Source organism: Podarcis gaigeae, assembly GCF_964106915.1.
Source record: "Podarcis gaigeae genome assembly, chromosome: Z".
NCBI lineage: Eukaryota > Metazoa > Chordata > Lepidosauria > Squamata > Lacertidae > Podarcis > Podarcis gaigeae.
This window is the reverse complement of record NC_139691.1, coordinates 25,665,136-25,688,286: the sequence shown is the minus strand read 5'-3', so window position 1 is coordinate 25,688,286 and position 23,151 is coordinate 25,665,136. Positions and strand designations below refer to the sequence as shown.

Here is a 23,151-nt window from a genome sequence, read left to right as displayed (position 1 = left end):
TCACCAAAGTAGTACCAGGGTTGATTATGCTTCAGAACCATCAATCCTATAAGAAAGATCATCAATGCAGACACAAATTTTTGCAGTGAATCTGCCTGCAATACTAGAAAAACAACCACAACTGCAACAAGAATGTTACTGGCTCATGTTGAGGCAGTTCAGTGGCTGGTATTAGGGCTGGGCGGTAACTGTTTTCCAACATCGTAATATACCACCAGCTAAACACTGCAATCTATATCACAATGTCAGAAAGAAGCCCATATCAAAGCAATGGATGAGGCAAGTGTGCTAACACTCTGTTTGTTTGCCTGCCTCATGCACTGCCTTGGCATGGACAGAGTGTGGGAGCGAATGGGCTACCTCTCCCTCCCTGGATGAAGAAGCAGCCCGTTTATACCTCCTCCGCCTGTTCCAAGGTGATGGAGGCAGCTGGGGCAGCAACCTCCACTACCTTGGGAAGGGCAAGAGATGCAGGTGGGCTGCCTCTCCCTCACAGGGAGGAGGAAGCAGCCTGTTTGTGCCTCCCCCGATCCGTCCAAAGGCAGCAGTGGGAGCTGAGGCAGCATCTGCTGCTGCCTTGAGACAGAGGGACTGGTGAGGCTCAGCTGGGGGGCAGGAGTCTTCTCACCCCTGGCTAAGCAACCACAACCAGCGTGCATCTGCCAGAGGGATGGGGGCTTGTTGAAGCAGAGGAAGGAACAAGCTGTATCACACCTCGCTGATGCAGCTTATTTCTCCCTCTGCAGCAGTATGAGGGCAGACCGCGATGATGGCTTCACTCAGCGGTATATTGCTGGTAAAACTGCTACTGCTCCCGAGTCCCTCTGCCTCCAATGCCCGGCTGCAGCTTGTTTTTCCCTCAGCGTGCAGGGCACTGGTAGCAAAGGGACTCAGGCAGAGGTGGTTTCACCAGATATACACCACTGAGTGAAACTGTCATTGAGATCTACCCCTAATACCAGTCCTGGCCGATATATGGATATATTGCCCAGGCCTAGCTGATATGCAGTATCACACACACACACACACACACACACACACACACACTCCTTTCTGGACTGCTAAATTGGTTTTTTTAAAAACAATCATTTGTAGAAAACATATTAGGAACCAAAAATAGAGTTTCTTAATAGTGTAACTGCCTTTGAAATGGGATTGTGAGAGGAGAATTTATTTATGTCATAAATAATGAACTCTTCTATCGTAATATATGCAGTCAGTAGTCAGGGATGCTATGGTATTATAAAACTGAAGACTGAGTGAGCAAAACTGGGACTATTATAACTCTGTTTGTGTCTAGTTTAAATTGGACTACAGAGATCAAATTCAGATGGTATTATCTGGCTACTGGGAGTATTCTGACTCAAATACACCAGCACCTCTTCCCCTTGGTATCTATGGCATAACATTAAATCTCCACTGGCATTAATGACCATAGTAAGTCTTTACTCTTATGCTCATGTAACTTGGAAGTAAGCCCCACTGAACTCAATAATACTTCTGAGTAGCCACATATATGATTGAGCTGTTGAAACTAAAAGCAGCTTCTAATCCTTGTTCGGTCTCCAATATAGGTTCTTTAAAAGTAATCAGACAAAAAAATCATACCCTGGGTGCACTTTTCATTGTGGAATTTAGACAGATGTGAAACTACAACTCAGCAATTCTAGGACATTGTTTATTTCTGTTCAGGTGACAATGTCCTAAAATTCAGCCACAGCTTTATTTCTGTCAAGTCCTGGTTTGCCCAACAATGTAAGCCAAACTATGGTTTACCAGGATAGCACAGGTTCACCAAGGGGAGTTTGCAGTTGCTTTGCTCCCTCCTGGTCCTTTTCACTGTCGTGCCAAGCCAAGGTTTTGTTTAGCATGTTGCCAAAACTGGGACACATGGTTAAGCTTTCTCCCCACTAATCATGACCTGTACAGTAGAGGCAAAAACAGGTCACAAGAATAATGAGAAGGCCCTCTTGTTACAGTATCATTAATTTTTAAAATGCGGCACATGGAATAAGCAGAAGACAAGATTACATTTTCCATAACTGCTTTTTTCCTCCACTCCAAGGTTTAATGTGAAATAAATGATACCAGAGATTACAACATTCATACAGAAATATACTTGTTATTTTCTATCAAAGAAGGCTTTGAAAGGTACTGCATAATTAAAAGGTACTTTTGTTCAAAGTTGTAAAGGTTTACAAAGTTGTAGAAGTTGAAACTTTTATGTCCACTACAAAATATTTGTAACGTTATCAAGGGCAGGTATAAAGTTAAATATGTGACTTTTTAAAGCACTGTTCCGTTTCCACACAGAAAAGGCTAGCAGCTTAAAAAAGAAAACAAATGGTTTAAGATCAGAATATTTAATGCTATTGAACCAGAGGTGTTTGCACATCCAAGTCAAACTACGAATATGCACACAAACTGCAGCTACTCACCAAGCGAAGCCTTCCAAGTCTGTCTGCTAGTCTGTATATGCATTAGGAAACTTATAAGGCTACAAGAACACGCCTACTAAGACAATACGTTTTTCTTTTTAAGTAAGCATTATGACCTATTACTTCCGATTCTGGGGAAATGAGTCAATACTTGTCGTGGCAACGGTGATGTTTCTGAAAGGTCAAACTGAACTGACCATTTTTGCAACTCCTGTTTTGTTGTAATATAAATATTGTGCATATGGTTAAGCACTTTCCTACATAGCCACAAATGTTCTCATGATGTATTATAAATCCCCAAAAGCTTATTTACAATGAGGAGTCATCTGTCTTACAGCAGAGACTAATAACCATGGTTGACCCTTGAGCTGATGTTCATCTTGAATAGCTAGTCACTAGTGTATGAACTGTAAAGGATGTGATAAAATATTAGTGTACTGTTAGTGGAGAATGTAATCTGGCCCCTTATCTTTCAGACAAGCAGTTAAGACATTTTCTTTCTAGTAGGCTTTTAATAATTTTTAATCATGCTAGCTACAGTGCCCTTTTATTTGTTTATACTCTGTATTGCTTTTAAAAATTCTATTAACATTTAGGGAGCAAATATTCTTCTTTCCCCAAAAAGCACAATATCCCTTTCGGATCCTGTAAATATAGGGAGACAAATCAGTAGGTCTAGGCTGCAAAAAATGGGACTGGCATTGCTGAAGTTGTCAGCCACATTTTTTTTACATGGTGGCAGACAGCAATCATTTTGGCAAAAAGCACAATTTCATTGAGTCCAAGGATCAAAGAAATTACAGGATAAAGTTAACTGTTTTAGCTGGCAAGTTTAGATAAACCTAGCAAAGTTTTCAACAGCTGTGTTTAAACACTTGCTTGGAAACTATAGACAACAACAAATTCCACACTGGCGAGTGAACAGGCAGAGGAATTTTGTGCTCTTGCCCCAGAATAGAAACTAAGTAAATTGCGGAAAAAGCCCTCTTTTTCACACTCAAGTGTAGAACTGTAGTGAGCTGCTGGAAGAGTCATGGTGCTCCTTATCTCTCTTCTTCCAACCTCTCTGCCACAATAGCAGGCTCATAAACGCCGCCCACCCACCCCCGCACAGTAACATTTTATAAATCTAGCCTTAAGAGTCATGTTTTTATAGTGCTGCAAGCTATAACATATCACACTGACGTATGATCATTAGCACACACTCCTCTTGGTACAAAGGAAAACAAATTGCATGTGCCTTCTTGCTTCATTGATACAAGCTGCCCACTTTTACGTAACTGAGAGCAAAGGGCAATTGGCAAATAACTTTGAGTACTATTTTAATTATGCTGCCTTCGGTGTTATTTTCATAAATGTAAATTAAGATACACTGCATTTCTGATGTTTGCTTCTTTCATAGGCATAAGCCCCGCTGTTAGTTTTAGACTGTCCATCCATCACATAGGTGGTCATCCTCTAGGGCTTTTGAAATTGTAGGCTCTCCATGTTAACACTGCTGTATTCCATCAGTCTGAATTGCATCTTGCCACAACGTTTTTAACTATGGCAAAATCAAGATTTGGCATAGCAGAATAGGAAGTTGCACTAGGAGCCACAGAGCTTCCCCAACTTCTGATCACTAAAGATTAGCATTTTTACAAAAAAAAAAAAAATGATCTCTGCTCATTAAAAAAGAATCTCCAAGGGAATCGGAAACATGCTTAAAAGAAAGTCACTTTCTGATGGATTCATTTATAGACTACACACATAGTCTAAAATCAGCTATGTATTTGGAACATTAGCTTTCTTTTTTTTTTTTTTTTCTTTTAATTAGAAAATTTTATTTACAAAGAAATCACATATCATAATAAAAACATATACATATATATGCTTACAAGAAAAAAGTAAAAGAAAAAAGAGAAAAGAAAAAGGATTACAAGAGAAAAGATAAAAGAGAAAATGACGAACAAAAAGAAAAACGATAAAACAGACTTCCGTCCAACTCGGTCTTGGATTACATATCCTTAGGTGATCTTTGCAGTAGAACTAACATTAGTTTTATACATCGAAGGTATTAATTATCATCTGCTGTTATGTTAGTAATTCCCATATTGGTCTCAACATAAATTAAAAATTTATTCCATTCATCTTTAAGTTTCATTGTATTATTTTGCCTTAATTTCTGTGTTAGTCTCGCTAATTCTAAATATTGATATAGCCTCGCTTGCCACTCTCCAATCGTGGGCATATCAGGGGATTTCCATTTTTGTGCAATTAGGATCCTCGCTGGGGCCATGGCATATTGAAAAAAGGTTTGATCTGATTTTCCTATTTCCTCACCAATCATACCTAAGAGAAACAACTCAGGTATTTTGGGAAAGTTATACTTCAGAATTTTTTTCAATTCATCGTAAATCTTTCCCCAAAATTCCTTCACTACATCGCAGGTCCACCATATGTGGAAAAAGGTCCCAACCTTGTCTTTACATCTCCAGCAGTTGTTATCAGCAGTTTTATACATCTTTCCTAACTTTGCTGGGGTCAGGTACCAACGGTACATCATTTTCTCTAAATTTTCTTGGAGGGTTGCACACGCTGTAAATTTCATACCTTTCCTCCAGAGTGTCTGCCATTTATTATAATCAATATTATATCCAAGGTCTCTATCCCATTTTACCATCACTCCCTTCACCAAATCCTCTCTAGTATCCCATTCCAATAATTGTTTGTATAGTTTGGAGAGGAGTTTCTCATTACTCTCCAGGATTTCCACCTGGAATCTTGATTTTTTATCACTCATCCCCAATTTCTTGTGCTCATTCCACAGTGCATTAATCTGGTGGAAGTGCAACCATTCTTTTATCTTGTCTTTCAACTCTTCATAAGACTTCACCTTCCACCCTTCTTCAGTCTTAACTAAAAGATCCTCATAGGTCCATCTTTCACCCGTCATGTTTGTTTTTTTTATTTTAATAATGTCAACTGGGGAGAGCCACCTAGGGGTCCCTTTTTCAATCAATTTTTTATACCTGTTCCACACCTCCAGTAATGAGCCTCTAATTATATGATTAGAAAACCCTCTGTGGACCCCACCTTTCTCCTGCCACAGGTAGGCGTGCCACCCAAACCTGATATCAAAACCCTCCAGATCCAGTAAGTCAGTATTTCTAAGGGTGGCCCAGTCCTTTACCCAACATAAACAAGCTGCCTCATAGTACAGCCTTATATTCGGGACTGCAAAGCCACCTCTCTCTCTTATGTCTGTTAGGTATTTAAACTTTGTCCTGGCTCTCTTCCCCTGCCATATAAACTTAGTCAAATTTTTTTGCCAGTTCCTAAAACGGGTGATGCCTTTAATTATCGGAATATTTTGAAACAAAAACAATAGCCTCGGAAGAATACACATCTTAATCGCTGCCATCCTCCCTGTCCATGAGAGCTTCAGCCTATGCCAGGAATCCAGATCTTTTTTAATTTCCTGCCAAATCTTGTCATAATTATCTTCAACCAGATTTATATTTTTCGGTGATAGCCAAATTCCCAAATATTTTACTTTGTTCACAATTTTTATACCAGTCTTTTGCTCCAATTGGGTTTTGTCCTGATCGGCCAGATTCTTTGTTAAGATTTTTGTTTTCTTCCTGTTTAATCTGAATCCTGACAATCTGCCGAATTCCTCCAATAGTTCTACCACCTTACAAGCGCTGTCTACTGGATTCTCCAAGGACAGGACTAGGTCATCGGCATAAGCCTTCAGCTTAAATTCCTTCTTCCCAATTCTTATCCCCTTTACATTTGCTGCATCTCTTATTCTGTTTGCAATAACTTCCAAAACCATTATAAATAACAGGGGGGATAAAGGGCAGCCCTGCCTTGTGCCTTTCATGATCTTAAAGGGTTTGGTCAAATTGTTGTTTATGATCAGCCTGGCCTGTTGTTCTGAATATATTGCTTTGATACCTTTCATATAGGGACCTTCTATACCTGCCTTTTCCAAACACAGTGATAAAAATTCCCAGGAAACATTATCGAAGGCCTTTTCGGCGTCTATAAAAATTAATGCTGCTGGGGTGTCTATCCTCATATCTAGGTATTCAATGATATTTAATATATGGCGAACATTATCTTTTTGATGTCTATTAGGGAGGAATCCCGCTTGGTCCTTATGTATGTATTTCATTAATAGCCTCTTAAGTCTACTTGCCATAATATCGGCAAAAATCTTATAATCACTATTAAGCAATGAAATTGGCCTATAATTTTTTATATCTGTTTTTTCAGTTTCCGATTTTGAAATCAAAGTTATATATGCCTCCTTCCAAGAACCGGGGATCTTTCCTCCCTGGAGGATGTTATTAATCACATCTCTAAGCACCGGCGCTAGGAGTTCCCCTAGCGTTTTATAGTATTTTGAGGACAGGCCATCCGGCCCGGGAGCCTTTCCATTTTTCATCCTGTTAATAGCCTCCTTGATCTCATTTACTGTAATTTCCTTGTTTAATTGTGTTCTATCCTCCTCCGATATATATTTCCCTCTATTTTGATCCAGATAGTTTTTAATTTCTACACTATCTTCCGCTCCTCTCTCGTACAACTTTTCGAAAAACTGAACAAACCTTTTTTCTATTTCATCTGGGTCTTCTATGATGTTATCTTCCATTATTATTTTATTTATCACATTTTGTTTCTTTCTTTTTCTTAACTGCCACGCGAGTAACTTCCCCATTTTATTGGCCGATTCAAAATACCTCTGCTTCATAAATTTGATTCTCCATTGTGTCTCTTGATTTAATATAGCTGAATATTGAGACTACAATATTTTTGAGGTTCGAATAGCGTCATCATCTGCCGGGTTTATAGTCAATTTCCTCTCGCATTTTCTCAGCTGAGTGAGGATATCTTCTTTCTTTTGTTCCCTTAATTTCCTCCTATAATTATTTTGTTGAATTAGGATACCCCTCATGACCGCCTTACTGGCGTCCCATACAGTATCTATGGTGGATTCCTTATTCAAATTTAAGTCCAAATAATCTTTTAGAGTACCTTTAACTCTTTCCTTCACCTCTTCAATTTCCAATAAATTTTCGTTCAGTCTCCACCTATATTGTCCCTTCATCCCACTTTTTATTTCCATAACCAGGGCACAATGATCAGAGAGTGTCCTAGGTAGAATTTCACATCTCTTTACCCTCGATGTAAGATTTCTTGTCATCCAAATCTGGTCAATTCTGCCCCAACTTTGATGGGGTTCTGAATAATGAGTAAACTGTTTAGAAGTGGGGTTTTTATGCCTCCAGATATCGATTAAATCTAGATTTTCCTCTAGATCATTAAAAGATTTCGGCAGTTTTCCTCTGTTTAATTTCCCCCTCTTTTCACTCCTGTCCAGATCCGGTACTGGAACACCATTCATATCCCCGAGCAGGATTAATTTATGCACTTCTAACTCTAATAAAATACATTCAAGTTTCTCAAAAAACTCTGCTCTGTTTGTATTCGGGGCATAGACCGTCACAACATTAATTCCCCCCCCCCCCCCGGAAATTTAATTGGATCCCTAAAATTCTTCCTTCTTCATCTTTACAAGTCAGTACGGGCTCCCACTTCTCTTTTACATATATCACTACTCCTTTTTTTTTGTTTACCTCCGAGTTAATAAACTCTACTCCCAGTTTTTTATTCATCAAAATATGTTTATGTTTCTTCGCAATATGAGTTTCCTGAAGGCAAATTACATCGTAATTCTTATTTTTCAACACTCTCTCGATTTTATTCCTTTTAGCTTTCTCATTCAGCCCATTCACATTCCAGGATAAAAGTTTTAATATATGTGTAATTGTTTTCCTTTATCCGTTACGGATTCTCTGGCCGGGGTCCCGGACTAAAATCTACCGCCTCTATTTCCTGAGGGCTCCCCCTCCTCTGCCGTCTTTTCTCCCACTACGGCCTCATCATCTTCCTCCTCTGTTTCCACTACCCTCTCCTCCCCGCCCCACCCTCCCTCCCCTCCACCTCCTCTCCCCTCCTCCTCCTCTTCCCCCTTGCTCCTAGGTCTATTCTCTGTCCTTCCCAAGTCCTTCTCATACCTTCTCAAAAACTTCTCAACCTCCTGTGTGTCCATCAATCTGAATTTTTTATCTTTATAGAAAAAGGTAATCCCTTCCGGGAACTCCCATCTAAATTGTATCCCGTTTCTCTTCAAAACGGCTACCACTTGTTTGTATCCCTCTCTTTTACGTAATAACCTAACCGGTATTTCTTTGTAGATAATAATAGGTCTTCCATCAATTCTTAATCTATTATGGTAGCTCGTTCTTAAAATTAAGTTTTTCATTTCCACTGAGTTAAAGATCACTAAACAATCCCCCAAGAATTTATTAATTTTTAAGTGTTTAGGTCTTGACATCCTAAATACATTCTCTATAGAGAGGGCCATCTCTTCCTCTCTTATACCTAGCCATTTAGAGAGTTCTTTAATCATTTTTCCTCTTATATCTTCATTTCTTTCCTCTACTATTCCCCTAAATTTCAAATGAAGCTGTTTTTGTCGCATCTCTGCCATGGCTAGATTATCCCAAATCCTATCTTGTGAGCTGTTTAGTTCTCTTAACTCTTCTTTCATCTTCATTGTCTCTTTTTTCTGTTCCCTCATCTCTTTCTGCAGCTTCTTGTTAGATTCCTCAATTAATTTGGACTTAACAGAGAGGTCTTGAATTTTAGTTGAAAGTTCTCCCACTGCTCCTTCTATCTTTTTATCAATCATCTCCTGTACCTCTCCTAGCTTGCTTTCCATGTATAATACATTTTGTTTAAATTCCTCCTTTATTTTCGCCCACAAATTGTCTAAATCCTTAATTTCTTCCTGGCGGGACAGCTTCCTTTCCCCCGGGGTCCCGCCCCCTTTCTTCCAATCCTTTCCGTCCTTCCCCGTCATTTCCAAATCTTTCCCCCAGCCAATTCACTTCCCCTCCCGCCCCTACTTCCTCCCCCCCTTAGATCCCCTAGTTCTCAGCGATATCAACAATTATAGGCAAAAACAAGGCAGAAATAAGGCAGTTTTCCAAACCAAATATAACCAGCCCCTTCAGTGTTAAGTCCAAACGTAGTCCCCAGACACCCCGGAGCAGAGTTCTGTAATACGTCCAGAGAGGGATGCGGGAGATATGGTGCGGGGTGGCTCGACCCAGAATCCTGACGTTGTCTTTCAATTCACTCTCGCCAGTCCAATTTCCCCCACTTGTCCTGAGTCACGAGGCAGTAAAGATTAACTGTCCGCAATCAAGCTTTAAAGGTGTATTGTCCACTTTGATCTGATTTACTCCAATTCAAAGTCTCCTTTCTATATGCCGCCATCAGAATCCAGGTCGAGGTGGTATACACAGATTTTTCTAAGCCGCGTGGAGCTAATCCAAGAGCCACACAGCCTCGTCAGTTTTAACCCCCTTAGCCCACGTCCGACCGCCGGGGGTGTCCTCCCCCAGACAAGAGAAGGAGTGAAAAAGGAGAGGGAGCAGTGGCGTAGGAGGAACGGAGACGGGGGACAGAGGGGAGGTCTTCACACTTTAGACCTCTCTCTCCTCTTTGCTACCGCCTCTTTCCTGAAATGATCCGTCCGCTCCTCAGAAATCCTCAACATACAGTCTATATTTCTTCCAGGGGAGGCGTAAGGAACACCCGGAGTGTTAATTAATTAAGAAAAATGTAGAAGCAGGAGGCGGTTTGAGCAACATAAACATAAAAACGTAAAAACGTGCAGCAGCCTAAGGAACAGCAACGTAAAAAAAAAGAACGTAAAGAAAAAAGAAAAAAGAAACAAGAAACACCCCGCTTGAGCGGCGTAGGCAGCACAGAAGAGCAGACTATGAGCCCACAAAAGTTTGATTGGTCCTTATTGTCCGCTAAGGCTCCAAACTTCTTTGTCCGTTTTGTAATTCTTAAGGCCTCTTTTAGGCAAGTTAATCTCACTTCCCAATTCACAACTTAAAGGTGCACGGAACATTAGCTTTCAACATTTGAAGCTAAATGAGAAAATGGGCAGGTCACCCAATATATGATTGCAATGTAGACTATTAACTATGTTCACACAGCCTGGCAGTTCTGTCTGTGTGAGGTGTGTGTATATGGTGGTGGGGAGAGCAGAGGGAGTGGTTGGTTGATCATGCTTTCCACACACACCTGCTTGCAGTTCACACTGATCATTGGAGACATTCACAAAGAGTCAGATCAAGGGGAGTGTCAGTCGAAGGATCAATATACTGGTTAGGAAAAGAAGTCGCAGAGCACTATCAAATAATCAGTAGTAGGTTCCACACATTTGGTTCCTGCAAGTGCCAGTGGAGTTGTCAGTGGAACAATTCTGCAAAGCTTATATCATCAATGGGAACTGATATAGCTGTCCAAAGTTTTCCTTGGTGGCAATTGGAACCCTCATTGTTGCAATGATGAACAGCAACACTTAACACAATCCCTTAAATTTTTCTACAATCAAATTTTTTACTTCTCAGATTTATTCAATCATTCCTACTTGCAGTTTTAACCAAGTATAAAATTACCTTAAATGTTCAGGTGGGCAGTATGTTTTGACCATTTCCTTATCTTAACTCCTGTTCTTGGCACAAAACAACTGGAGCACGGTCTGTACATGATACTTCTGTTTTTGTGAAAGAACAAGATGCAGCCTAATAACCTAGTTCTGTAGCTTGCTTACCAGTGTCCCAGTATATAAAGCTAGCTCTCAGTATGGTTGGCTAATGGGGTGTTCAGAATGGAAACAGAAAAAGTAATCTTTGTCCCCTTCACCCCTTCCAAAACATTTTTCCTTGTTGGTGCTAAAGTTCAGAACAAGCCACAACATTTAATTGGGGGTAGCAACTTGCATGCTTAAAATTACTACTGGGAAATACAAAAGATAAGTTTGTGCATGTTGAATAAAATCCTAATTGTAGATCAATAGCAAATAGGATTGCAAAATTGTTAGGGTTGACAGAAATGGTGCAGTAGCAGACTTCCTGCAAAAAGGGACATCACTCATAAGCAATTTTAAGTTGCAACGTATCAGAAAACAGCTTTCACAGGACTTGCTCAATAGCAATGTACTTCCTGTAGGAAAAGCACACAAGTTTATCAGTGATGTCCTAGAATAACCTCTTGACTACGGAAGTGATGAAGCATATTCTTAAGAAGATATATAGCTGTACAATAGTTGATGACCAAGTAACCACATTATGTAGGTTATTAAAAAAGCAAATTTCCATCAGCTCAATTGGGACATTCTAGATTACCAATCCAATTACAACTCCTCCAAACACAAAATAAGGAACTTTCACTAATTTCCGGCTAAAGTCAGCATTGGATTAGCACAAGCCTCTTGTGCTCTTTAGATAGCCGGTGCAAGCACACATTGTCTCCATATTTCATTTGTTGGCTTTTGAAACACAAGCCATGTAATCAAAAGGTTATTGTAAGTTTGTAACAGTTGTAACATCAACATTAAACTACTGTACAAGGATTATGAGGGAACTGTTGCCCTCTTTGGCATAATTGCCAAATGGTCATGTTTACCATAACAAGATAAAGAAAAAAAAGATTCTTACTATGAATGTTACTGCCATTATAAAGATGGTCATAACATTGAATAAGATGACAGTCTTCTACTTAAATTACATAAGTATATATACCATGTTTCAGAAATAGTACAGGAGAGCAATCCTGAAGCCATTTGGACTCTTCCAGTGACCTCAAATATTCTCTGCAGTGAGGAAGGAAATGGGAAAGCCTCTCCATTGTTCCTTTGTTCAAATCCAGTCTGAAGGGTGTATTTGTGTATGAATATGGATGCGGGTGGCGCTGTGGTCTAAACCACTGAACCTTGGGCTTGCCGATCAGAAGGTCAGCCGTTCAAATCCCCACGAAAGGGTGAGCTCCCATTGCTTGGTCCCAGCTCCTGCCAACCTAGTAGTTCAAAAGCACATCAAAGTGCAAGTAGATAAATAGGTATCACTCCGGCAGGAAGGTAAACGGCGTTTCCGTGCACTGCTCTGGTTCACCAGAAACTGCTTAGTCATGCTGACCACATGACCCGGAAGCTGTCTGCGGACAAACGCTGGCTCCCTCGGCCAGTAAAGCGAGATGAGTGCTGCAACCCCAGAGTCGTTCGCGACTGGACTTAACGGTCAGGGGTCCCTTTACCTTTACCTATGGTGAGCGTGTGACCTGGATTCAGTAACTAAGTATATAGCATCTCAAAAGGAATGGCCAGGCTGCCTAGGTGGAGAAATCAGTGATCACTGTCATGTATCCTGACAAACAGGATTTCTGTGGTAGACTGCCCTGTGATGTATTTGTGTTAGAGACCACCTCCTTCTGTGATGTATGTACAGTGGTACCTCAGGTTACATATGCTTCAGGTTACATACGCTTCAGGTTACAGACTCCACTAACCCAGAAATATTACCTCGGGTTAAGAACTTTGCTTCAGGATGAGAACAGAAATCGTGCTCGGGCAGCACGGCGGCAGCGGGAGGCCCCATTAGCTAAAGTGGTGCTTCAGGATAAGAACAGTTTCAGGTTAAGAACGGATCTCTGGAACGAATTAAGTACTTAACCTGAGGTACCACTGTATGGTGTTTTGGGGGTAGTCTTGAGCTACAGGGTGGATAATTTCAAAAGTCTATATAAGGGCTTGCACACCATTGTTCGGGGTTCCTCTCCTCCCTCCCTGTGTGGAGTGAGTGGAGGACCCTGTTGCAACAGTTTAATAAAGATCGGGCTTATTAGCTGCTTTGCTTCTCAATATTCTCTGGTTGGCCTCTGTTATTTTCTCCTACCGAGAGGGAACCTGCTTAAGGTCTCCATACAGTTATTTTTTTCTTGTAACACTTACAAGATTGTTAAATACCAAATTTGTAGTCTTTATAAGCACCAATAACCTATTTCAAAGAGTTAATACACACATAAAGATAAAAGCAAAAATGCTTCTTTGGAGAAACATCATTAGGTTCTCTAAGAGCTGATCATAATCTGGTTTAGAATGTCTGCAACAGATCCCTTTTTGCCAACCTGTGTAAGACAACGGAATATATTAAGAGAAACTGAACTGCAGCTGTCCTGGGGGGGGGGGGGCAGAACTGCACTACCCATTAAATGACGCTGTTCCTCTAGCAAAGGGGAATCACATTACCCCAAGCCCATCTAAAACTGCTACAGAATATAATTATTTGTTGGCTACCCTACTCACTCATTTCATTTTCTACTTTTACATGGAGTTTGTGTAAGGATGCCCAGAACCATCTCATAACAATTCCAAAGGCGCTATTGCCAGTTCCCCTCTTCAATAACACCACCTCCAATACTGCATCCTGTAACTTGTTCTTAGGCTTTATTACTTCTCATATAGCAGTGATTCCCAACTTTTATGAACCCAAGGTCCTTTTTTAACCTGAATTATTTTGCAGACACCCATATGCTAATTGTTGTAATTTTAGGCTCTGCTAACTGATACATGGCAAATAACTATTATGAATATTGCAAGGCCTCTTATATACTCTTGCCCAAAGGAGGTGGTGGAACCAAAGATTGATTGCTGTGACTTGTTTGCACAGGATAAAATTGCTTGCATCCACTGGCATCTTGAATCCGCTATTAAATTCACAAAGAGTCAGGTAGCATCAGTGCTCCATAAATCACTACTACAGCTAATTTCAATGAAATTTAACAACTCACAAACCAGCTTAAAAAAATATTGATCCACATCCTGTTCTTACTTAGCCAGATACTGGATCAAGTCATAAAATAGTCAAAGAGAAAGTATTACTTCTTAAATAGCAGTAGATTATAGGCTTTAATTTAGTCCATGTGTAAGCAATTGAAATGAAGTATGGACTAGTGATGTGAGGTGAGAAAATTCTCGAGAATGAGAATATTCTTGAGAAATATTCTCTGCTAGAAAATTCTCTGGAGAATATTCTCCACAAACTGTAAATTCTAATGTAAGAACCAGTTTTACAACCCACATTTAAAAAAATCTAGTAAATAATAAGTCAAGCTGCGATATTGCCAGTGTTAGTAATGAATAATGATTTTTTTTTATCCAGTTACATTACTGGGCATTATGTCATTCACCACTAGCAGTTTTGAAATGTGAGCTACAGAAAACCTTTTTTTAGTTTTAAAAATGCTATACTTTTAATTTATTGAACATTTGAATTTGTATGTATTTCAACTATATGTAATAGCCATTTTTCTATTTTGGTGTGACCTTATTCTTAGTAATTCTATACCGTTGGCCATACAGTGTGATTTTTTTTACAGAAAGTAGCTTTAATGCTTTATACATTTAAAGTACCTAGGCCTATATGTGTAACAGCATATGAGGTGGCCTTGATTAAAACAGTTGACGTTTCTATATTTTTATTTAGTGCCAGTAACTGGTTTTTGCAGTACCATTCAATGGTACAAGGTGCCATTTACCAGAGATTGACATACTGAAATATATTATCATATAATGATAATATATTTAATGTTAATAGCTTCTTTTTTATATGTATGCATATACAGTGGTACCTCTGGTTGCGAACAGGATCCGTTCCATAGGCCCGTTCGCAACCTGAAAAGAACGCAACCCGCGTCTGCGCACACACGGGTCGCCGCTTTTGCGCATGATGTCATTTTGCGCGTCTGCGCATGTGTGAGCAGCGAAACCCAGAGGTAACCCTTTCTGGTACTTCTGGGTCGCCATGGGACACAACCTAAAAACGTGCAACCTGAAGCAAACATAACATGAGGTATTAATGTAGTTTTGTTTATCAAGCTGTGTTTTAGTCACCAAAACAGTTATTAAGTATTAGAACTATTAGAAGCACAAGATAGCCTATTACAGAACTTATTTGTATCAAACCTTAACATGCCAATTGCATTTATTGACTTGTCCTTTAACATGTACATTTTCTGATGGAAGAATAAAATATGATTTAACTACTGAATTTCCTTATACCAAACCTTAACATGACAATTACTGGTGCCATCACCTTAGAATGGTTTAACTTTAACTATAAAACATGTTTTACTTTTTAATTTGATACTTGAAAGACAAGTGACAAATAGGCTTGTGCTTATATATTTTCACTGTGGTTCTTTTACTAAATATACAGTTAGTGGCAGGCTTAGTGGTTAACATGAGTCATTCACGTTGAATTTTCAATTTGAAGTTTGGCGCAAAAAATCAAAGAATGTGAATTCACTGCATTGCCCCACTGAATAAAAGCATCTGTACAGGTTTTGGCTGTACAGGTTTTGGCTGGATCTGAACAAGATTACCCATGAATATTACATGTATATTAACTAATTATATAAGTTCCCATGCATTAAAATTATATCATTTTCAATGCATTAACATGAATATTCTCCTATTTTAAATGAAAATTCTCTTATATTCTCATAAATCAAGAATATTCTCTAAAAGACTATTCTCAAGAATTTAACATCACTAGTATGGAATCTATTTATGGGTACTCTATGCATGCATCTTCTGCACATGGAAGAGAATGCTATACTGGGGCATCAGTTACAGGACTCTTCTACTCTGAAATTATAAAATCATTTACCAAATGTACTAAAATAATAGAATTATAGAGGTGGAAGGGATTCTAAAACTCATAGTCCAACCCCCTGCAATGCAGAAATTTTAACAACACCATCATCCAATGTGAAACCATACTGGACCCTGCTTAGCTTTACAAATGTGCTAGCAATTTTATTGCTACACCAATTGTTGCTTAAAAAAAAACCCACTGCAAGAAGAAATTAAGAAATTGTTCCACTGAGCAAGAAATCATAAAAGGAAAAAACTTTTTGTTCCAGACCAGTCTTTGCCTCAACTCTAAAAATGTGTGACAACCCAAAAGGGCAACTGTATATGGACAAATCCATACCCCTAGGAATGGTGGATTAAGAGCTCTAGAAAGCAAGACTTCTATAAAACGTTACTTATCTACTTTTCCATTTATTTAAATCCTTTCCCAGAGAAACTGCACATGAGAATATTAAGTGCGCATCCTTCCTTGAACAATCATATAACTGAATATCTACCTTCCAGTAGCACCTTAAAGACCAACTAAGTTAGTTCTTGGTATGAGCTTTCGTGTGCATGCACACTTCTTCAGATACACTCTGTGTATCTCAAGAAGTGTGCATGCACATGAAAGCTCATACCAAGAACTAACTTAGTTGGTCTTTAAGGTGCTACTGGAAGGAATTTTTTTTGTTTTGACTATGGCAGACCAACACGGCTACCTATCTGTAACTGAATATCTACCTGTTCTTTAAACATTCTTTAAGACTCTGCCCTGTCATGCTTATGGTCTAGAGATGTGAATGACTAGGATTCAAAAAAGGCAAGGGGAGAAACAATCTGATCAGATAAGTATTGGTGTTTGCATATTTCACGTTAGCAGAATCAGCATGTCCGAGAAAAGGAGGAGGGCTAGTCACTACAACCATTCTAGGAAGCATAATGCTTGTACAACTACAAAATACCATATTTTTCGCTCTATTAAGATGCAGCAGACCACAAGACGCACCTAGTTTTTGGAGAAGGAAAACAAGAAAAAAAATATTCTGAATCTCAGAAGCCAGAACAGCAAGAGGGATCGCTGCGCACTGAAAGCAGCAATCCCTCTTGCTGTTCTGGCTTCTGTGATAGCTGCGCAGCCTGCATTCGCCCCATAAGACGCACACACATTTCCCCTTACTTTTTAGGAGGGAAAAAGTGAGTCTTATAGAGCAAAAAATACGGTAGTTATGACTACTCAAAAGCAAATCACCTCCACCATTTAAAATACAAGGACATTATGAAGCTATTGTTAATCCAGTACCCTTGTAGGAAGTGACTCCTATGCTCAAATTTCCCTTCCATGTAAAGCCAGTCACACTAGAAACAAAATCCTACGTCAAAAATAAACAAATATAACATGAAAAACTAAACAAATACTTCAGCCATTTAAGCTGCTCCCGCTTATGTGGGAGCAAACTCCACAAAACTCAGTGAGCCTTAATTTCGAGATGACACCATGATGTTGTTGCTGCTGCTGCTGCTGCTGCTGCTACTGTTGCTGCATACCGCCCTATACTCGCAGGTCTCATGTATAAAATTTCAGTTTTAAACAGCTTTAATTTTGTTAAAAGGTTCTATTCTGCATGTTTTCCTGCAACAAGAGTTGGTTGCCTTCTGCACCCCGCCTCCTGGTAATAATATATAATCACATTACATAGATAAAAGGTAAAGGTAAAGAATCCCTGGACAGTTAAGTCCAGTTGAATTTGACTATGGGGTGTAGTGCTCATCTCTGTTTTCAGGCCGAGGGAGCCAGCATTTGTCCGCAGACAGCTTTCCGGGTCATGTGGCTAGCACGACTAAACCACTTCTGGTGCAACAGAACAGTGACGGAAGTCAGAGCACACACAAACACCATTTACCTTCCCACCACAGCAGTACCTATTTATCTACTTGTGGTGGCATGCTTTCAAACTGCTAGGTTGGCAAGAGCTGTTACATTACATATTACATTACATTACATATTAACCTGCTCAAACCAAGAGCAAATGCTTCTATTTTCTTTGTCTATTCAGCCAAATATATATATCATGATTCCAAATACATTTAATTAAGATTGCTATTCTTCAATAATAAAGAACACTATTTTAGTGTTTGATAGCTTACACTGTTTTGTAATTAATATTTTTGTCATTCAATAGTTTTTTCTTAGATTTGGGGGTGATACAAATGAGAAGTCAATACAACAGTCCATTGATAACAATGAAAGCATCCCCATTAAGGTTTCAATCAACAATTAAGTATGGGAAAGTTGTATAGATTGCATAAGAGTACAAATAAACAGTATTATGTCTGATAGACAGTTTTCAAATAAAGATGACCACAAAGGCTGTTTTAATTGCCATTCTTCTACACTGGTACTTCGGGTTAAGTACTTAATTCATTCCGGAGGTCCGTTCTTAACCTGAAACTGTTCTTATTTTAGCTAATGGGGCCTCCCGCTGCCGCTGTAGCACAATTTCTGTTCTCATCCTGAAGCAAAGTTCTTAACCCGAGGTACTATTTCTGGGTTAGCGGAGTCTGTAACCTGAAGCATATGTAACCCAAGGTACCACTGTATTACAAACCTTTTGGCCAGAGATAATGTTTGATCATATTTAGCAGCAATGGCCCTGTTTGTTTTATGAACACCCACCAAAAAGAAAAATACTGTGATCACAATATTCATTTTTCTAGTTACCCAAGCCACAAAACTGCATTTTTATATGAATAGCTGGAAAGGGAAAGCACAACTGGCTATGTCTGCAGCCTAAAACAATTAGGAATGTAGCACTGATGAATAAAAGTTAACTGACTATTTATATCCTGCCGTCATCCCTCTATGTTGGGACATAACAAAGCTTCATATCCTTATACTAACGTGCCTATTTTGGAAGATGACAAAAGAGTGATAGTGTGAAAGGTAAAAAATATATAATGTCCTGCTCTTCAGTACTGCATGAGACAATGCTATTAAACCCTGTGGTGTTCAAATAATGGCTTTATATCTACAAATTGGCTAATTGCTGCCTTATCAGTGACTGCTTTCCCAATATATATTGTATATACTAAATAGAAAGCTTACTTTTTACCCAACCAAGGAAAGCCACATGCATCAATTAGTTCATATGAGAACACAAAACATAGCTGATGTAGCCTTTTACCTCAAGCGGAAGATAACACTTTAGTGTCCACTCTTATCATAATAGACAAGATGTAATATGCAACCTTGGAAGCTGCTAAACAGTGAATCACATTTTCTTGGTTTTCTTTCTCTCTTTCTGCCTCCCCCCTTCCTTGTTACATCAGCATCAGGCCACATCCTGAGCCCAGCCTCCTGTGCTGCGTCTACAAAGGGGGCGTGAGAGGGAGGAGATTATGCTACTGAAAACCAATGACCAAAGGAAACCATCTGGTCTGAAGCCAGAAAGATGCTACTGATTCAGGGAAAGAATCACAAAGAACTGCTTACTTCTCATTCAGCTCCTGGGAAGGAGATACTCTGGCTGGACAAAGGCCAGAATCAGCTCACAGGGTTGTTTGTAATCCAGAATATAACTCTTTAGGGTACATTACTAACAATAAATATAACATCTCTTTCTCAAAAGCAACAAAATATAAACATTTGGTAATGCTAGAACTAAAAAAAGTGGCAGACAGGTGGAAGTGAAATGACAATTATAGCAGAGTGTAGCAACAGTGATGAACATATGCAGTGATAAGCCACATATACTTACACACACACCCGTACCTGAGGCCCTAATAAAGGCAACATTCCAAATGCTATGCAAGTCAAAGTGCATTTCTCACAATGGCTACACAACACATACTGACAATTAAGGGTTTGCTTTTGTTTCTTTGCAAGACCCACCTCTTGCAAACTGTTAGAATTACAAAAGTAAAACTGTTCCAAATGGAACAAAATAATATAAATTTAACAGTTTTATCTGTTTTTATAATTGCAATCTATGTAGCTGGAATCTGCCCTGGGACCTTATGCTGAAGAGTGGGTAAAAAATTCTAAAAGTAAAATAAATATGAAATAAACATCTGCTGCTGAGTTTTGTTAAGCCTATCCTATAGATCTCTCTAATATTAACAAAAATATTCTTAAATAACATGGGCCCACATATATTCACCCTACTACTGCAGCACCCCATTACAGATAAGAAGGCTATCTGGAATACCCTGAAATAAACTGCCTCAGATTACATCTTGAAATCTGAGCCACTAGCCCTGATCGGCATGCATATGCTTCTCCAACTTTCAGGATCCAATCCCTATTTGGCCACACTTCATCAACTTTACAGATGCTTTCCTCCCCACTCCTCTGCCAATTCTACACTTCTTTTCAGTGTTGTCCACATGAACTTCATCCCAGGTGACCACCTCATACTCAGCGTTCAAAATTAGCCCCTTTTCAGCTGGCTATTGGCCACTTGCTACCAAGTAAAGATGACTGGGTGCCAAGATGGTGCCTGACATCTCCACCATCTGGCTGGCTGGTGCACAGTAGCGGTTTTTTTGCTGCTGTGCTATGCCATGTGTCAGATTTTAGATGGAACTGATAATATACACAATTCATTTTCAGCTTTGTAATCTTGTAAAAAAAAAAAGGCGCCTAAACATTCAGTTTGTGAGCCTGTAACCTAGGTTTAAGGCACCATTTGGCAAAAAATAATAATTATATCTGCTTCTAACACTGCTCATACTCCACTGTGATACTTTTTCAGAACCACACACCTATGTCGTCCCTTCCTATTCCTCTCCTTCTATCCTATTTTTTTTCTTCATTTCTGCTTTTCTTTCTCTCCTACTCTTCTGCTTCTACATCTCCCACTTTCCTAACAGTGTTGTCCAACTTTGCTTTCCTCTAAAGTCCATAAAGTGATCATCATAGCATGATTACCAATTTCCAAGAAATGAAAGTTCTGCATAGTTTAGCTAGGGAAAACACATGGTATCAAATAATTTCTCAACTTAGGTTACCAAATAGCCTGGGATTCATTTCACTGACCAAGACAGCGATAAGAATTAGATTGTTCCATACAAGCTAAATTGCTTTTAAAACAGATTACAATCCTAATGTTGCAAATATATCCCATGTTAGTTATAATTCTTCAAATTCTATTCATCATAAAACATATATAAATTGGTGTTATTCATAAATATCTTACACACAAAGTTATGAATGTCTACTTGTGGTTAAGCCCCTTTGTCTTCAATGGGCTGTACTCCCAAGCATTAAGTGTACCCAGGATTGCACTCTTGTCTGGAAGTAAATTCCATTGAACTCAATCCGTTTACAGATGAATAGATATATAGGAAATTATGTTGTAGCTAAGTCTCCTTACCTAAATGTAGCCTAATGTGACAAACAATATACAAAAGAGGCAATTAAAAAATAATATAGCAGCAATTTATCTCCCTACTGAGAACTTAAGTGCTGCAGACCGTTGATACAAGTATTTGTGCTGCTGAAAGTGAAAAATCCTATGACAACCCCACAAACAACCTCACCCACATCCACCCAACCCATCCTTTCTGATGCAACAGAAAGAAAGTGAGCTCACAGATGAGTCCATCAACTCAAGCACAACTGTAGCTTTCTCTTCTAAGCAAGATCATTATCAGGATAAAGGGAAGATCATTTTAACTATTATCTGCTTATCTTAAGATGGTCTCAAAGTATGTTATGACTATTAGATTATTATTTTGGGGAAGGGAAATAAATGGCGCAGGAACCACCATTACCTAGCCCTTATAACTTCCTCTATCCAGGGTGAAACATGAGGTGTGTGCGGCATTTCTCAGTTTTCTTGTAGATAAAAGTCCTCTGTCATGCATGATCTAGTTGAAATTCCTGCATTGCAGGAGGTTGGATTAGATGACCCCTGGGATCCCTTCAACTCTATAGTTCTATGATTCTATACATTTCCTTTTGCCCAAGCAAGGCCAACACATACTCTCACCAACTCCTGAATCCACAATGCACAGAATGTTTTGACTGGCAGGAAGATACAAAAATCTAGTGTTGATTTTCACAAGCAATAACCTTTGCCTTCCTCTGGGGTTTATGCCATCTCACTATCTCCTGACAAAGTATCACACTAGTTACCCGCCAAATCTAACCTGTATACTAAAAAATACCATCACTCAATCCAACCTGGGTGCGAGAGCCCTTAAAAATGGGCTGTGATATGCAACCCTTTGTCCTTTCCATGCCAGACTACTAGTCCCTCATGTCAGGGTCCATTATCAATAATCAAAACCACTGCAACAGACGACCTATGGTGTGTTACTCATGAGACCAGAAGCCTGCTTTCTGGATTCCAAATTTTGTTTACACCAACCTCAAGAATTCTAGAAATCTCCTACATGCGTAACCACTGAGCGTATTCTACTGGGTGAAAGTGTGGGGGTAGATAAAAACAGACTTCTTTGTTCCCTGGGAGTCAGATAAGTTGGGTACTGACTGAAGTGCAGAGTGTGCTACCTCAGGATCCCTCTGAAAGCAATTGCTTCGTTTTCTCAAAATTCACCATGCCTGGGAGCTGAAAGAAATAATTGGCAGGTGCAATGGCAGCAATTACCTGATAGTTAAGACACCGCTGGCCTACTCTACAAAGCCATTGTGCAAAGGAAGAGCAGAGCCAGGCTCTCCTAACCTTCCTGTTCTGTTATATGGCCACATGATCCAGAAAGCTGTCTGAAGAAAAATGGCAACTCCCCCGGCCTAAAAGCAGAGATGTGCGCCACACCCCATACTCAAATTTGACTGGACTTAACTGTCTAGGAGTCCTTTACCTTTTTACCTTTTGTTACACACCCTCCCCTTCTCCGTTTTATTTCCTCATCTTGACACTAATAGGAGGACTAAATACACCCGCTCCAGGGCTAACTAACACAGTTTTAGGCCTTTTTGGAGGCATGTTAGGGAACAACGGGGTATGATACATTCAATACCTCCTTCAACATGCTTCATTTTCAGGATGAACATCTGCTCTACACAGGCATCAAGTACAGAGACTTCCTCAGCTGCAAGATCTTAGGACTGCACCCTTAGTCAATTAAGTGATTACATTAGCCAAGGCTGTAACCTGAAACATACTTACATGCAACCCCTAAACATACATGAACAAA

General features: G+C 39.4%; 1 protein-coding gene across 7 annotated transcripts in view; it reads right to left on the bottom strand.

Annotated features, from left to right (window-relative positions):
- Positions 1-23,151, bottom strand: part of ACSL4 (acyl-CoA synthetase long chain family member 4) — an 81,430-nt gene that overhangs the window by 26,071 nt on the left and 32,208 nt on the right. Inside the window, exon 1 of one of the 7 annotated variants that reach the window (XM_083722219.1) lies at positions 21,363-21,510. The exons of 5 other annotated variants lie outside the window; for them this stretch is intronic. The gene's annotated coding sequence lies outside the window, so the exon portion shown is untranslated. Of the gene's footprint in view, positions 1-21,362; positions 21,511-23,151 lie in introns of those variants that run through there. One more of the 7 variants, XM_083722221.1, reaches the window with a different exon arrangement.